This window comes from Nycticebus coucang, chromosome 8 (assembly GCF_027406575.1).
Source record: "Nycticebus coucang isolate mNycCou1 chromosome 8, mNycCou1.pri, whole genome shotgun sequence".
In the NCBI taxonomy this organism is placed as follows: domain Eukaryota; kingdom Metazoa; phylum Chordata; class Mammalia; order Primates; family Lorisidae; genus Nycticebus; species Nycticebus coucang.
In genome coordinates, this window is record NC_069787.1 from 96,025,444 (window position 1) to 96,043,591 (window position 18,148).

Below are 18,148 nucleotides of genomic sequence, written 5' to 3' on the forward strand. Positions count from 1 at the left end.
AAGGATGCATTATGTGTACTAAGGATAGCTATAATCACAAAATTATTAGAGGAAGGAAGAGGAGCTTAAATAGATTCTTATAAAATGTTTTACATAAGCTTCATGGTAACCACAAAGAAAATATCGATACAAGATACAGAAGAGGAAAAGAAAAGGAATAAAAACATATCACTAGAAAAAAATTGATGGAACACAAAGGAAAACAGTAGGAGAGGCATTTAGTGCTATTGGCAAGTTGTACGGGCTTTGGTAAAGTACTTTTGACTTTCTGTTGAGACCCCTAAATAACTATACCGTGTAAATAAGGATTACATTGTTGAAGCAAAGGTCAAACCATAGGAGTATGGGTAAACATGAAATAGACGAGTCTTGTCAGAACTTAAAACCTTTAAAGATACAGGGGGAAGTTTGATGAAGAAATAAAACTTCTCATCATGCTCTCATTCAGAGATAACCACTATAATGAGTTAATGTATTTAATTTTTTTTCTATTTATGGCATTTGACTCTGTTCCCTGTTATATTTGTAAGTTGTATTTTTCTCTTTTCTTTTCCCCACTGTTACAAGTATTGTTCCTCTCTTTTCCAGGCCCTTAAATACTAATAATCCATGCATTTCATCTCCACCTGAAGAGTATGCCTGTCTTGTTCAGAAATAGTAAGGCAAATTTATTGTAGTTGAAGGCACTAAGGTGAGGGTAATAAAAGGAAATGGGCTCATACAGAGAACAAGGGGCTCAATATAATAGGGCTTTGTAGGCCATTTCAAGGGCATGAGTTTTTATTGAATGGTCCAGGAAGCCACTAAAGCCTTTGGACAGAGAAGGGACATGTTCTTTATTTTGGGTTGCTTTGTTGAGACTAGAATTATAGTGGTCAGGGATGGTAGGAGGGGGATGAGGCAGAAGATTATACTAGTTCACGGAAGACAGCCTTTTTTCTTAGATTCAGGTGTTCACTGGGACTATAAGAAGTTGTAAGTTGCATAAAATTTGACATTAGACTTGACAGGTTTTGCTAATAGCATATAGTTTAGACAAAGAGGAATTGATCGTGACTTCATAGTTTTTGCCTGAATAACTGTAAGGATGTATTTGTCATGCACTGAGATAGGGAAGTTTGGGAAGGAAATCAAAGAATTCAATATTTGAGATGTTAAATTTGAAATGACTCTTAGATAATCAAGTAAAGATGTCAAGGAGGCAGGTGGCTATATGAATGTGGAATTCTGGGGCAAAGTTGGATGTCATCAGCATTTAGATGGTAGTTAAACTAGGGTGCTGGATGAAAACAGTAAAGGAGTCACTGTTGGTATAGAAGAAGTAAGTTGAAGACAGAATCCTTGGAAACCGTAGTGTTTAGCAATAAGAAGAAGAGAAGAATTAGTCAGAGGAGGTTGAAAAATTGTGACAGTTGTATATAGGGAAACATGAAGTATTTAGAGGAGAGATTAATCAAGTATATCTAAGGCTGTCAAGATTGATTCAGATGAGGACCTGGAACTGACTGGTTGAATTTGGCAACTATTAGAGATCTTGGTCAGTGTAGTTTCCATTTGGTGGTGGGAATGAAAGCCAGATTAAAAGAGATTTGAGCAGGAATGAGAGAAGAGGAAATAGAATACAGTGCAAAAGAATCAAGTTAATGGCCTAGCTTAGTGTTTTTTAACCTTTTTTAATGTCATTGCACACTTGAACTTATAATTAAACTTCTGTGGCACCCTTAAACTATGTAGGCCAAAAAAAAAAAAAAGTTAAAAAAATACTCTTTTGACTTATTAACACAAACAAAATGGACCCCCATCATGGCCAAAAAATAAAATAAAATGATTTATTATAATTTGTAATACAAAGATAGTTAAAATTCTTAAGAAATGTTTTTATATGTATTTATTTTTTCTGTCTATTATAATTTAACATTCAGTGAGATAGCCAAGCTTGACTTCTTTTAGAGTATCTTCTTTGCAAGGTTGAATTTTGGATGGGTATACTCTTAAATTTTCTTCCAAGGATTCTAACTATGATCGAATTTTGTTTTTCAATCTTATTCATTGCAGAAAAGCTCACTTCACACAAATAAGAAGTTCAGACTAGAAGAAATATTTCTGTTGTTTTCGTAACATTTATAAATTTACCCTTGAGAGATAACCAAAAGGTTGTAATATCTGCAGTTCTCTGTTATTTTTTATTTGTTAACTCTTCTTTTTCTGTAATATTTAAATTTGTTGATGTACATGCACTTAAAACAAAAGGGTTTCTTATCCCATCCAGAGATATTATATCTAGTGTAGATGCAGGAAAATATTTTTCAAAATTTGTGTACAATAAATCTAAAATTTATAAAATTTGTTCAATAAGATTTTTTTTTTGGTAAATGGTTTTTATTTATGATATTTTTAAATAATCTTTATTTACCTAAAATGTGTTCCATATTCTTTAAAGGTCCTTATCTTTATTCTCCATAAATAAATTTGAAATGTATGTTTTAAATTAAATCATAGCTGTGTACATCAATGCAGTAATGGGGAACAATGTGCTGGTTTTATATACAATTTGAAATATTTTCATCGAACTGGTTAACATAGCCTTCACAGCATTTTCTTAGTTATTGTGTTAAGACATTTATATTCTACATTTAGTAAAGTTTGTATTGTTCAGTAGGGTTTTTATCCAGTTTATATCTCTTCACTAGCTCAAACATTTCTACTGCTTTCTCTTTTAATCCTTTCCTTACAGAACAGTAATTTTTCTCTGAAGCATTCATTTTATCTGTAGATATGAGAATATTTTCATGATTTCCCTGTGTACTCTTACTAAGAGTATTTAAACACTGAAATAAATCTGCAAGAAATCCAACTTTTTTACACCAAACCTCATCACAGGGTAAATCGCCTAATTTAGAATGTTGCGATTTTTATTTTTATTTTTATTTTTTTGAGACAGAGTCTTACTTTGTTGCCCTCGGTAGAGTGCCATGGCGTCATAGCTCAGAGCAACCTCAAACTCTTAGGCTTAAGTGATTCTTTTGCCTCAGCCTCCCAAGTAGCTGGGACTACAGGTGCCCACCATAGTGCCCAGCTAGTTTTTGGTTGTAGTTATCATTGTTGTCTGGCAGGCCCGGGCTGGATTCAAACCTGCCAGCTCTAGCGTATGTGGCGGGTGCCCCAGCTACTGAGATACAGGCGCTGAGCCAGTGTCTTTTAAAACGTTGCTTTTTTTTTTTTTTTTAATCAACATTATTTAAGTGTTCCATGGAAGTTTTAACTATAGGTTCATGTGTGCAGTGAGATAAAAAACATTGAAAATCACTGCTGTAGATCCTGGGATGGTGGATCTTAGCAGTATCTCAGACTCTTTGAGGTCAGGTGGTGAAGCACAGCTGGGGTTTGGGCTTGAGTGTGAGGGGTGAGGGACAGGGAATAGCACAGTGATGATGTCACTCTCTAGAGAGAGAAGTGTTTCAGTAGTTTAAATGCTAAAGGGCTAGTTCAGTTCCAGGGAAACAGGATACCTAGAGTTGTTTGGCCTATAGGGCAGAATATCTGAGCCTACAGTATCTGCTCTGTTTCCTGGCTCTCAATGTAGCTGTAGAATGTGCAGCTTCTCAGCTGGGTCAGGGCACTGATTCCCCAGAGGTTGATGTGCTGCTTCAGCTCAGGCCCAGGAGGTTGATTATTCTGGGCAACTCAGACACTCTTTCCCTGGGATGTAGTTTGTCATTTCTGCTTGGTTATTGGGGTGCCACAGCACTGTTCTGGGATGCAAGATACTGTTTAGCTTAGTTACTGAGGGAGGTGACTGCTATGAGTGGCCAAGGTATTGTTTTGCCATGAGGCAGGAATACTGCTTTAGATGAGGCCCACATGGGTAGCATTAAGTTAGGTGGAGCAGCTCTACCATTACTTGTCCCCTTGGCGAAGGGTGTAACAGCTGCATGCAGCTTGGCTTGGGGATATGGGACCACAGTGTTGGGGTCATTTGGCAATGGCTTAGCCTCAGGCTTGAAGGGATACTGTGACTACACTCCAGCCATAGTTCCAAAAATTCCAAGATAACATTGTATAGTAGCCACATGGGCCACAGGGGACAAGGCACAGTTTTGGCAGTCTCTGTGGGGAAGCACAGCATGTGGGCTCCTAGGAGCTTTCTTGGGTAGGCTTAGTGCTTGTGAAGATGGCGAGGTACTGACCCATTGATCAGGTCTGTAGGTGTCCAAAGTGTTGATGTGGGCTAGAACTGGGGTGATGAAGGTCTTCTGTTTCCTTCTGTTCTCCATGTCTATGGTCTTTCCCCAGGCTGATAGCTTCAAGTGTTTTCCCCACTCTTTCTTTGAGAATTTTTGTTGTTTCATGTCTTAGATTTAGGTCTTTTATCCATCTTGAATCAATTTTTGTGAATGGAGAAAGGTACAGGTCCAGTTTCAGTCTTTTACATGTGTATATCCAGTTCTCCCAGCACCATTTATTGAATAGGGATTCTTTCCCCCAGTATATGTTCTTTTTTAGTTTATCAAAGATTAAGATGTAAGGTGTTAGTTTTATCTCCTGGTTTTCTATTCGGTTCCAGACATTTACGTCTCTATTTTTGTGCCAATACCATGCTGTTTTGATCACTATGGCCTTGTAGTACAGCCTAAAGCTCCAGCTTTATTTTTATTACAAAGAATTGCCTTGGCTATAAGGGTTTCTTTCTGGTTTCATACAAAAGGAAGAATTTTTTTTCCTATACTTGAAAGTATGATATTGGTACTTGAAAGTATCATATAGGGATGGCATTGAATCTGTAGATTGCTTTGGGAAATATAGACAGTTTGACAATGTTGATTCTTCTTAGCCATGAGCATGGTATGTTCTTCCATTTATTAATATCTTCTGCTATTTCTTTTCTTAGGGTTTTGTAATTTTCCTTATAGGGTCCTTCACCTCTTTTGTTAGATATATTCCTAGGTGTTTCATTCTTTTTGATGCTACTGAGAAGGTAATTGTGTCTTTGATTAGCTTCTCATCTAGGCTGTTAGTGGCATACACAAAGGCTGTTCATTTGTGGACACTGATTTTATATCCTGAGAAATTACTTTTATTTTTTTGATCACTTCCAGGAGTCTTGCGGTTGAGTCTTGGAGGTTCTTTAAGTATAAGATCATATCATCAGCAAAGAGGGAGAGTTTCACTTTCTCTGCCCCCATTTGGATGTCTTTATTTCCTTGTCTTGCCTGATGTATTGGCTAGAGCTTCCAGCACTATGTTGAATAGTAGTGGTGATAGTGAACAATCTTGTCTTGTTCTGAGTGGAAAGGCTTTTAGTTTTACTCCATTCAGTATAATATTAGGTGTGGGTTTGTCATAGATGGCTTCTATCAGTTTAAGAAATGTGCTGCCGGGCAGCGCCTGTGGCTCAGTGAATAGGGTGCTGGCCCCGTATACCAAGGGTGGCAGGTTCGAACCTGGCCCTAGCCAAATTGCAACAAAAGAAAAGAAAAAAAAAAGAAATGTGCTGCCAATGCCTAATTAGTTCTAAGTAGAAAAGGATGTTGAATTTTATCGAATGCTTTTTCTGCATCTATGGAGAGGATCATATGGTCTTTGTTTTTATTTCTGTTGATACGGTGAATTATGTTTATGGACGTGTGTATGTTAAACTGGCCTTGCATCCTTGGGATGAAACCTACTTGACCATAATGTATGACTTTTTAAATGATAAGCTGTAATCTATTGGCTAGGATTTTATGGAGAATTTTACCATCTATATTCATTAGTGAAACTGGTCTGAAGTTCTCCTTTTTAGTTGGGTCTTTTGCTGGTTTTGGTATCAGGGTGATGTTTGCTTTGTAGAATGTGTTGGGGAAGATTCCTTCCTTCTCAATTTTTTGGAATAATTTCTGCAGTATGGGAATAAACTCTTCTTTGAAGGTTTGATAGAATTCTGGTGTGAAGCCATCTGGACCAGGGCATTTTTTGCGGGGAGATTTTTTTATTGTTTCTTTGATCTCAGTGCTTGAAATTGGTTTGTCCAGGAGATCTATTTCTTCCTGGCTAAGTGTAAGGAAAGGGTGTCATTCCAAATATGGATCCATTTTCTTCACATTGTCAAATTTCTAGGCATAGAGTTTCTTGTAGTATTCAGAGATAATCTCTTGTATCTCTATGGCAGCTATTTTTATTTCCACTTTATCATTTATGATTCAGGTTACTAGAGATTTTATTTTTCTATTTCTAGTTAGGCTGACCACAGGTTTATCTATTTTATTTATTTTTTCCAAAACAAATTCCTTTTTCATTAACTTTATGAATGATTCTTTTGTTTTCAATTTCATTAATCTGTCTTTTTTTTATTTTGTAAATAGTTTGTAAAATTTTTTTTTATTAAATCATAACTGTATACATTGATATGATCATGGGGCATCATACACTCGCTTCATAGACCATTTGACACATTTTCATCAGAATGGTTAACATAGCCTTCCTGGCATTATCTTAGTTACTGTGCCAAAACATTTACATTCTATATTTACCAAGTTTCACAAATATCCCCGTAAGATACAACACAGGTATGATCCCACCGATCCCCCTCCCTCTACCCATCACCCCCCTCCCTCCCCTCCCTTTCCCACATCCCCCTATTGTTAGGTTGTAACTGGGTTATAGCTTTCATGTGAGAGCCCCAAATTAGTTTCATAGTAGGGCTGAGTACATTGGGTGCTTTTTCTTCCATTCTTGAGATACTTTACTAAGAAGAATATGTTCCAGCTCCATCCATGTAAACATGAAAGAGGTAAAGTCTCCATCTTTCTTTAAGGCTGCATAATATTCCATGGTGTACATATACCACAATTTATTAATCCATTCGTGGATCGATGGGCACTTGGGCTTTTTCCACGACTTAGCAATTATGAATTGGGCTGCAATAAACATTCTGGTACAAATATCTTTGTTTTGTTGTGATTTTTGGTCTTCTGGGTATATGCCCAGCAGAGGAATTACAGGATTGAATGGCAGATCTATTTTTAGATCTCTGAGTGTTCTCTATATATCTTTCCAAAAGGAATGTATTAATTTGCATTCCCACCAGCAGTGCAGAAGTGTTCCCTTTTCTCCACATCCACACCAACATCTCTGGTCTTGAGATTTTGTGATATAGGCTAGTCTCACTGGAGTTAGATGATATCTCAAAGTAGTTTTGATTTGCATTTCTCTGATGATTAAAGATGATGAGCATTTTTTCATATGTCTGAAGGCCGTGCGCCTGTCTTCTTCAGAGAAGTTTCTCTTCAAATCCCTTGCCCAGCCTGCGATGGGATCCCTAGTTTTGTTTTTGCTGATGCGTTTGAGTTCTCTGTGGATTCTGGTTATTAAGCCTTTGTCAAAGGTATACCCTGCAAATATCTTCTCCCATTCTGAGGGCTGTTTGCTTGCTTTACTTACTGTGTTCTTGGCTGTGCAGAAGCTTTTTAGTTTGATCAAGTCCCAGTAGTGTATTTTTGAAGCTGCTTCAATTGCCCGGGGGTTCTCCTCATAAAATACTCGCCCAGACCAATTTCTTCAAGGGTTTTCCCTGCACTCTCCTCTAGTATTTTTATAGTTTCATGTCTTAAGTTTAAATCTTTAATCCAATGAGAGTCTATCTTAGTTAATGGTGAAAGGTGTGGGTCCAATTTCAGTCTTCTGCAGGTTGCCAGCCAGTTCACCCAGCACCATTTGTTAAATAGGGAATCTTTTCCCCACTGAATGTTTTTAATTGGCTTGTCAAAGATCAAATAGTGGTAAGTAGCTGGATTCATCTCTTGGTTCTCTATTCTCTTCCAGATATCTACTTCTCTGTTTTTGTGCCAATACCATGCTGTTTTGATCACTATCGATTTGTAGTAACGTCTGAGGTCTGGTAGTGTGATTCCTCCTGTTTTGTTTTTATTTCTGAGTAATGTCTTGGCTATTCGAGGTTTTTTCTGATTCCATAAAAAACGAAGTATTGTTTTTTCAAGATCTTTAAAATATGACAGTGGAGCTTTAATAGGGAGTGCGTTGAAATTATATATTGCTTTGGGTAGTATGGACATTTTAATAATGTTGATTCTTTCCAGCCATGAGCATGGTATGTTTTTCTATTTGTTAACATTTTCAGCTATTTCTTTTCTTAGAGTTTCATAGTTCTCTATATAGAGATCTTTCATGTCTTTTGTTAGATAAATTCCCAAATATTTCATCTTCTTTGGCACTACTGTGAATGGGATAGAGTCCTTAACTGCTTTTTCAACTTGACTGCTGTTGGTGTATATAAAGGCTGCCGATTTATGGATGTTGATTTTGTAACCTGAGATGCTGCTGTATTCCTTGATCACTTCTAAGAGTTTTGTAGTAGAGTCCTTAGTGTTTTCCAGATACACAATCATATCATCTGTGAAGAGCGAAAGTTTGATCTCTTCTCACCCTATATGGATACCCTTGATTGCCTTTTCTTCCCTAATTGCGGTGGCTAAAACTTCCATTACTATGTTGAAAAGCAATGGAGACAATGGGCAGCCTTGTCTGGTTCCTGATCTGAGTGGAAATGATTCCAATTTAACTCCATTCAATATGATATTGGCTGTGGGTTTTCTATAGAGGGCCTCTATCAGTTTAAGAAAAGTCCCTTCTAGACCAATTTTCTTGAGTGTTCTGATCATGATGCTGGATATTATCAAAAGCTTTTTCTGCATCAATTGAGAGAATCATATGGTCTTTGTTTTTTAATTTGTTTATGTGATGAATTACATTTATAGATTTACGTATATTGAAGCAGCCTTGAGACCCTGGGATAAAACCAACTTGGTCATGATGTATAATTTGTTTGATGTGTTGCTGAATTCTGTTTGTTAGGATCTTGTTGAATATTTTTGCATCTATATTCATTAGTGATATTGGGCTATAATTTTCTGTTCTTGTTGGGTCTTTTCCTGGTTTGGGGATCAGGTTGATGTTTGCTTCATAGAACGTGTTGGGTAGTCTTCCTTCTTTTTCTACCTTTTAGAACAAGTTGAGTAATATAGGTACTAATTCCTCTTTAAAGGTTTGGTAGAATTCTTATGTGAAACCATCTGGTCCCGGGCTTTTCTTTTTAGGGAGGTTTTGTATGGTTGATGCTATTTCTGAACTTGATATGAGTCTGTTCAACATTTCCACTTGATTCTGGCTAAGTCTTGGAAGGTGGCGTGCTTCCAAGTATCGGTCAATTTCCTTCAGATTTTCATATTTCTGAGAATAAAGTTTCTTGTAATATTCATTAAGGATTTTTTTGATTTCTGATGAGTCTGTTGTTATTTCGTCTTTGTTGTTTCTGCTTGATGATATTAGAGATTTTACTCTTTTTTTTTTATTGGGTTGGTAGAGGTTTATCTATTTTATTGACATTTTCAAAAAGCCAGCTTTTTGATTTATTGATCTGTTGTATAATTGTTTTGTTTTCAATTTCATTTAATTCTGCTCTAATTTTGGTTATTTCTTTTCTTCTACTGGGTTTGGGGTTGGAATGTTCTTCCTTTTCCAGTTGCTTGAGATGTCCCATTAAGTTGTTAACTTCCTCTCTTTCTGTTCTCTTGAGGAAGGCTTGCAGTGGTATAAATTTCCCTCTTAGAACTGCTTTTGTGGTGTCCCAGAGGTTCTGATAGTTTGTGTCTTCATTGTCGTTTTGTTCCAAAAAATTGGCGATTTCTGTCTTAATCTCATCTCAGCTATCATTCAGCATAAGGTTATTTAACTTCCATGTTTTTGTATGGGTATGCAGATTCCTGTTGTTACTCAATTCAAGTTTTATTCCATGATGGTCCGAGAAGATGCATGGAATAATTTCTATTCCTTTAAATTTACTGAGGTTAGACTCGTGACCTAAAATGTGATCAATTTTGGAGTAAGTTCCGTGGGCTGATGAGAAGTATGTGTATTCAGTTTTGTTGGGATGAAATGTTCTGTAGATGTCTGCTAAATCTAAATATTGGATGGTTAGGTTTAAATTTGAGATTTCTTTGCTCAGCTTCTTGCTGGAGGATCGATCCAACACTGCCAAAGGAGTGTTGAAATCTCCGACCATTATGGAGCTGGAGGAAATCAAGTTACTCATGTCTGTTAGAGTTTCTCTTACAAATTGAGGTGCATTCTGGTTGGGTGCATAGATATTAATAATTGAGATCTCATCATATTGAGAATTACCCTTAACAAATATGAAGTGACCATTCTTGTCCTTCCTTACTTTTGATGGTTTAAAGCCTACTGTATCTGCAAATAAAATTGCAACACCTGCTTTTTTCTGATTACCATTTGCCTGAAATATGGATGACTATCCTTTCACCCTGAGTCTGTATTTGTCTTTTAAGTTAAGATGTGACTCTTGTATGCAACAAATATCTGGCTTGAGTTTTTGTATCCGGTCAGCTAACCTATTCCTCTTTAGAGGAAAGTTTAAGCCATTCACATTAATGGAGAGTATTGATAAGTCTGGTGGAATTTTGGGTATCGAGTTTTTCAAAGATCCAGTGGACATTTTTAATCCTTTAACCAGTGTGGCAGTTGGAGTTTGATCCGAAGTTTCTGAGTGAGTTTAGTTTTGTGGTATAGGATTGTGTTGGTCATTGTGGAGGATAGGTCTGAGAATATCCTGAAGAGCTGGTTTACTTATGGCAAATTTTTTCAACATATGAATGTCATTGAAGTATTTAATTTCTCCATCATAAATGAAACTCAGTTTAGCTGGATACAAGATCCTGGGTTGAAAGTTATTTTGCTTTAGGAGATTAAAAGTCGATGACCACCCTCTTCTGGCTTGAAAAGTTTCAGCAGAGAGATCTGCAGTTATTCTAATATTCTTTCCTTTGTATGTAATGGTTTTCTTTCGCCGGTCTGCTTTGAGAATCTTCTCTTTCATGTTAACTTTAGTGAAGCTAATTATGATATGCCTGGGGGGTGACTTATTTGGGTTGAATCGAGCTGGGGTTCTGGAGCTGTCTGCTATCTGAATTTCAGATTCTCTAGGCATGTCTGGAAAATTTTCTTTCATAATTTCATGCAGAAGGGCCTCTGTGCCCTTCGAGGCCACTTCATCATTCTCCGAAATCTGAATTATTCGTATGTTGCTTTTCTTCTAATTATCCGAGAGTTCTCTGAGTGAGTGATCCGTTTTTGCTCTCCATTTCTCTTCCTCTTTGAGAGATTGGGAGCGTTCGAAGACTTTATCTTCAATGTCAGAAATCCTTTCTTCTGCTTGCTCCATTCTGTTGCTGAGGGATTCTACTGTATTTTTCATATCTTTGAGGGCTATAAATTCTTTCTTCAGTGTGTCTAAGTGGTGGTTTTGTCTTTAAATTCGTTAAATTCTTGAGACAACTTTTGAATTTCTCCGCGAATTCCTAATTCCATTTTATTAATCTTGTCTGCAATCCAAATTCTGAATTCGATTTCTGACATCTCAGCCAGTTGTTTATGAATGGGATCTTCAATCACATCTGCCGTATCTTTTCTTCGGGCGGTTGATCTATTCTGGTTATTCATGTTACCATAGTTTTTCCACTGATTCCGCCCCATTGTTATTTTACTCCCTGTGATTTTTCCCCTGGGGCTTTATCGAGGGCCCGTATAGTATTGTCGCCTGAGAAACTGGGGCCCTGCCTTGTGTGGTTGGGCTAAGTGGTTCTGTCTCGTTTTCAGCTGGTTTCTGTTCGATCCTATTGTAACGTTTACTGTGGCTTGAAGTCTCAGCTGTGTGGAAAACCCAGCAATTAAGTCACCCTGCCCGCCCACCTCTGGCACCAGTTGGAAAAGGAAAATCAAACCTTCCTACAACCGCATACCCAGGGCACCTCCTGAAAAGTCCTCAGTCTATTAATTCAGTTCAAAAGGTCCAAATAGATTGTCTCAATTGGCACCTGTCTCGGGTGGGAGAGTTCAAGAGGTCTCTGGAAACTGGATCACATGGGTCTGGTGACTCCTCTGATATGGCTTACTCCAGTGCTGCGTGGAGTCAGGAGGAGCCACCTAGCAAATAGATCAGTCTGGGAAGGTTGATGTCTCCTTCCCCACTTTGCCCCTCCGTCAGACCCAGTCACTGGTATCTCTGCAGATGGCTAACCCAGTTACCTGTAGATACTCCAGGGGTTTGCACCTGCGTGAATTGCAAGTTAGTGTGCCAGGCCCCTGCAGTCTGCCGCTATCTGGCAGGAGGAGATGGGGCCTGACTTCTTTGAGTGCTTGATGCAGGTGGTGGCAGAGAGGTGTTCACTCAGGCTTAGCCCCATCCCTGATTGATGTTGCTAACATAACAGAACAGAACAGACAACTTTGCGGGGTTCTGTCTCTGTTTCTGCTAAAATCACCTACAGAAGACGGGGTGTTCTTTGTTCAAATGTCTTTGCTGCTGGAGGTTTGTGTCCGATTACCTCTCTGGGTCGGCCCTGCCCTGGAAGCTTACCGGGTTTGTGAGCAGTGTCAGGCAAATCCTGTGCTCACTGGTGGCCTCCTCTGGTTGCCCAGGGAGACAGGGGGTGTGGCTTCGTAATATCCAGAAGTGAGCCATTTTGCTGTTAAAGAAAAAATGGCTATTGATTTGCCTCCAGGAACTGCCACTCTGGTGTGGGCACCCAGCCGACCCTTTTCTCCTCTGTCTTGCGCCTCAGAGTCAGCACTGAGCGGCCGCAGTTTATGCTCTGTCCACACCCCTTGAGAGATCTCCCAAGAATCCGGACTCCTGGGGGGAAGGCCCCCAGACCCCCGAGTGAGAGTGGGGGGAAGCTAGAGTTTCATTCAGTTTTATGCCTGGCCGTATTGTTGCCCGGGGAGGGCTGCTGCACCACACCTCAGGGAAGTGCTGCCAAGGCGTGACTCCCCCTCAGCCGAGTGCCCTCTCCTCACTTGCGTCTCTCAGAGTCAGCGCTGACCAGTCGTGGCTCGGGCACTGTGCACTCCCCTCGAGAAATCACCCAAGGATCCGAACTCCTGAGGGACAGGCCTCCAGACCCCGAGTGAGAGTGGGGGGAAGCTAGAGTTTCATTCAGTTTTATGCCTGGACGTATCGATGCACGGGGAGGGCTGCTGCACCGCACTGCAGGGAAGTGCCGCCGAGGTGTGACTCCCCCTTAGCCGGGTGCCCTCTCCACACTCACGTGCCTCGGAGTCAGCACTGACCAGTTGCAGCTTGGGGACTGTCTACTCCCCTTGAGAAATCACCCAAGAATCCGAACTCCTGGGGGACAGTCCTCCAGACCTCAGTGAGTGGGAGGGGAGTGTTGGGGATTCAGGGTTGCCCGCAACAGATTTTTAAAGTTTTATAGAGTTTTATGCCTGGCAGGAGAACGCCATGGCACCCTAGTAGGGGAGGTAGGTCCAGTTTTTAGAAGGTCTCTCCTGTGGAGTGTAGTGGGAGGGCGTTTTATTTCTGCCTATTTGTTTAATTGTGGGGCTCTTGAGCCGGTCTTATGGGGGAGGGGGACTCCCGTCTGCTTGGTGGTGGATTTTGTACCTTTTGTTTGCATCCTAGTGATCACAGCTTGCCTCAGCGGTGTTGATGTGCGTTCTTCAACCTTCTCTCTTGGTGCGGCTCAAATCCACCAGGATACTTACTAAATTCCTGTCCCTTAACTCTCATTCTGGACTGGAGCCTCTGTTGAAAGCTGACTTCAGTCCACCATTTTGTCTCTCCCCCTTCTCAGTTTCATTAATCTCTCATTGAATTTTTGGTATTTCTTTTGCTCTGCTGGGTTTAGAGTTAGAGTGTTCTTTTTCCAGTTCCATAAGATGGTATGTGAGTGTCCTGATGTGCTTACTTTCTGTTTTCCAAAGGTAGGTGTCTAGCACAATAAAATTCCTATCAGGACTGCTTTTGCTGTATCCCAGAGGACTTGGTGACTTGTTTCTTCATTGTTGTTATGTTTGAGGAAATTAATAAATTCCTCTTTTATCTCTTTCTGAACCCAACTATCATTTAGCATAATGTTGTTTAGTTTCCAAGACTTCGTGTGAGGATGAACATTTTTGTTGGAATTGAGCTTCACCTTGTGGTCTGAGAAGAGACATGGTATAATTTCTATTCCTCTAATATTGCTGAGCTTTGATTTGTATCCTAGGTTGTAATCTATTTTGGAATATGTGCCATGAGCTGATGAGATAAAAGTATATTCTTTTGCTTTGGGATGGTGTGTTTTCTGTATATCTATTAATCCCATTTGTTTTAGGGTCATTTTTAAGTCCTGTGCAGTCTTTCTTAGTTTCTGTTTAGAGGATCCGTCCAGTTCTGTCAGAGGGATGTTGAGGTCCCTGACTATTAAGGTATTATGAGATATCAGATTGCTCAGACCCCTCAAGGTCTGTTTCACAAATCTGGGAGCATTTAAGTGAGGCACATAAACATTTAACATTGATATGCCTTCTTGTTGTGTTGTTCCTTCATGCTGATGTGTCTACCATACTGGACAGAACAGTATAAGTGTCCATCTTTGTCTTTCTTAATTATAGTTGCTTTGAATCTGCTTGGTATCTGAGAATAAGATTGCAACCCCTCCTTTATTCTGATTTCCATTTGCTTGAAACACTGTTTTCCATCCTTTAACCCTGAGTCTTGATTTGTCCTTCAGGGCTAGTTGTGCCTCCTGGAGACAGCTTATGGATGGCTTTTGTTTTTTTATTGAATCAGCCAGCCTGGGCCTCTTCAGTGGAGAATTCAATCCATTGACATGTATTGAGAGTATCAATAAACGTGGTTGAATTCTATTCATCTTATTATGAAATACGTTGTGTAGTTTTATCATTTGTGCCATTGTGGAAGCTAAATTCTGGTGTTTGGCTTCTAGGTGTTTACTTTGGTGATGGTCCATTGTGGTGTTCAGAATTGTGAATAGGTCTAAATATTTCTGGTAGAGCTGGCCTTGTGATGAATTTCCTCAGTTCTTGTATATCTGCAAATGATTTGATTTCTCCTTCAATTTTGAAGCTAAGTTTAGCAGGATAGAGGATTCTGGGTTGAAAATTATTTTGTTTAAGGACATTGAAGGTTGATGAGCATCTTCTTCTGGCTTGGAAGTTTCAGTTGAAAAGTCTGCTGTCATCCTAATGGCTCTGCCCTTGTAGGTCAATTTACAATTACTTCTAGCTCCTTGCCGGATTTTCTCCTTCATCTTGACTTTGGACAAGTTCATTACAATGTGTCTTGGAGAGGCTCTATTGGAGTTGAGATGACCCAGGGTTTGATATTCATCTGAAAGAAGTGTGTTAGGATATTTAGTAAAACTTGGGAAAATTTCATTTATGATACTCTCCAATAGAGCTTCCATATCTTTGGGACAGTGTTCCCCTTCAGGAATTATTACCTGTATGTTTGAGTGCTTCATAGCATCTCGTAGTTCTTTGAGCCTGCTCAGCTTTCTCTCTCTCTTTTTTTTGACTCTGTAACTACCTGTGTTAAATCAAAGACTTTATCCTCTAACTCTGATGTTCTTTCTTCTCCATGTTCTAATCTATTTTTGATACTTTCTACTGCTTCTTTACATTCCCTGATTGTCTTCTTCATTTCTTTAAGCTGATTCATATCTTTTCTATATTCTACATATCTCTCCTCTGACTTTTGGTTGTATCTTTCTATTTTCTCACCCATTCCTTTATTGTCTTAATTATCCATATTTTAAATTACCTTTCTGTAAGATCCATTAATGATGGATGGATGAATCTTCTGTAAAAGATCCCTTGTGGTCTCTTTATGGATTTGCTCTTTTGGTTCTTCATGGTGCCTGAACTTTTCTTTTGGTTTCTCCTCATGTGTGCTTTCTTCTTATTCACTTCTTTGTGTATCTTTTTCCTTTTCACTTCCTCCTTTGCTTTAAGTTACTATTTCTCAGAGTTTAGGTGATGAAGAGGACTCTTGGTTCATAAGGCACAGTAGGGTTGGAGCAAACAAGGAGAAGCAAGGGGAAAGGAAAAAATGGGAGGAAAAAAGAAGGAAAGTAAGAGTAAAGAAAAATAAATGAAAAAAGAAAAAAGAGGGGAAGGGGAATTACAGAAGAAAATTGAAGAACAGGAGTGAAAGAGGACAGGAAGGAAGGATGAGAGAGATAGAAGTAATGTTATTGTTCAGAACAGTGCTAAAGCAATGCTTATAGTTCAAGGGTTTTGAGGAGCTGGGCTGGGTGGGTTCCTGTAAATCTGGCACTCCTTCCAAGACTGAACACAGCCAGAGTCTTCCTCTGCCAAAATTAGGAAATTAGGAAGAGAAGACAAAGAGAAAACATAAAAAACAAGAGGAAGATTGAGTAAGGATGAGGAAAAGAAAAGGAAAGAAAAATAGAAAAGTTTTGCAGCATGATCTTCCTAATACTTTCTTCCTAGGGCCAGTGGTAGAAAGTTCTCCTGGCCTCTTTGAGCCGACTACAGCTGTGGTCTACCTGCCAGACCACAGCTGTGTCACATCTGCTCTCAGCAAAGAAAGGGTGGAAAAAGAAGAAAAAAAAAAGTAAAAAAAAATAAAAATAAAAAATACAAAATGAGAAAAAAAAGAAAAATATTAAAACAAGAATAGATAAAGAAAATTAAACATACTGTTGAATCAAATAAAGGAGAGGGAAGGAAAAGGAATAAATAAAGAAGAAAGACAACAAACCAAGAAGAAAGAAAAAAAGAGTGGTGAATATCTTAGCTGATGCAGAAGCACATTAAGTAGGAGAGATGAGAAGAGTGGAAGAGTCTCTATCAACTGAGAGCCAAGGAGTGAAGTAGGGAGAGAGAATAAATCAATCTAAAATTCTGCAACTAAGAAAATATACAGGAGCCCTTGCTGTTGTTGAATGTAGGAATGGAAGTTAGGAGAACCAGCCAAACAACTTACCAAAAAATAAAACACATTGAAACAAGATTTAAAAAAAAGCTCAAATAGCCCGATGTAAGCAATCTCAGCAACCAATAGGGAAAGAAAGAAGTGAAAAAAAATTAACAAGAAATACAAGAAAGAAAGAAGAAACAACAACAAAAAATATATATGTACACACACACATATGATGTGGGGGTCCGACTTTAGTAGGAATATATTTATCTTGCAATATACTTCCTGGCCACCAGGTGGTGCAGTGAATTTGGGGGATGAACAACACAGCTGTTAACTTCTCTCTGGTTCCCAGGCTTAGATCTGTTTCCCAGTTTAATTGTTCCTGGTGATTTGCCCATTTATCCGCTCAGCCCTCAGACCTGGCTGATCTTTGATTCCACAGCTCTTAAAAATTCTTCAGAGGCAGGTCTCACAGATTCTTACTACAACAGTTCCTGTGGAGTGTGGGAGTCTGTGGGCCTGTCATGAGTATAGGTCTTTTTCCCACAAGTGGAACTCAGACCTCCTCGCCTTAGGCCCCCAGCAAGAGGTCCACCCTCACAGCCTTCTGGTGACCTTTATGACAATGGTAGCCCCCTTTCTGGGAACCTTCCCCGTATGGATGTCTCACCTGCCACCAAACTGCAGCAGAACCGCTCCAGACAGCACTGTAATTTGGCTACCAAATTCCGTTTGGGAGTGCATACTTCTCCAATCTTTCCACTCAGCTCTTAGGTTCCCCCAAGAACTTAAAACTGCAAAAGGCTTGTTTTGGTACCTCTGTGGGTGGGAGAGGGGCTGGCCGCTGATGCCCAGCCATGGCCAGGGCGGGCTCACAGAAACTTGCCTGAGTTTCCACTATGCTGTGTCTCTGCAGCTCCGGCTTACCCTCCAAGTCCAGCAGTCCACAACCTTGCTGCACACCCTGAACTACCACTCCATGCCAATATTCCATGCTGGGTATGATCCAGCCCTCTTCCTCTCCCTTGTTGCTCAGGAGAGCTCAGCTAAACGTCTTTCTCATCCACCATCATGCTCCCCCCTCCCCAGTATTCTTTATTTTCTATTTTTTTTAAGTTTATTTTTATTAAATCACACCTGTGTACATTAATGCAAAAATGGGCACCATGCACTGGTTTTATATACAATTTGAAATATTTTCATCAAACTGGTTAACATAGCCTTCCTGGCATTTTCTTAGTTATTGTGTTAAGACATTGATATTCTACATTTAGTAACTTTCACATGTATCCTTGTAAGATTTCTATTTTTGTGATCTCTTTTTATTTTTTTTTGAAGTTCTTAGATTTGTGTGTTTAGACAATTTATTTTTAGTCTTTTCTAATA

At 39.2% G+C, this 18,148-nt stretch overlaps 1 protein-coding gene across 7 annotated transcripts in view; it reads left to right on the plus strand.

Moving 5' to 3' along the window:
• The window catches only part of DOCK3 (dedicator of cytokinesis 3), an 899,254-nt gene that overhangs the window by 194,556 nt on the left and 686,550 nt on the right, over positions 1-18,148 (plus strand). The gene's annotated exons all lie outside the window — the stretch shown is intronic.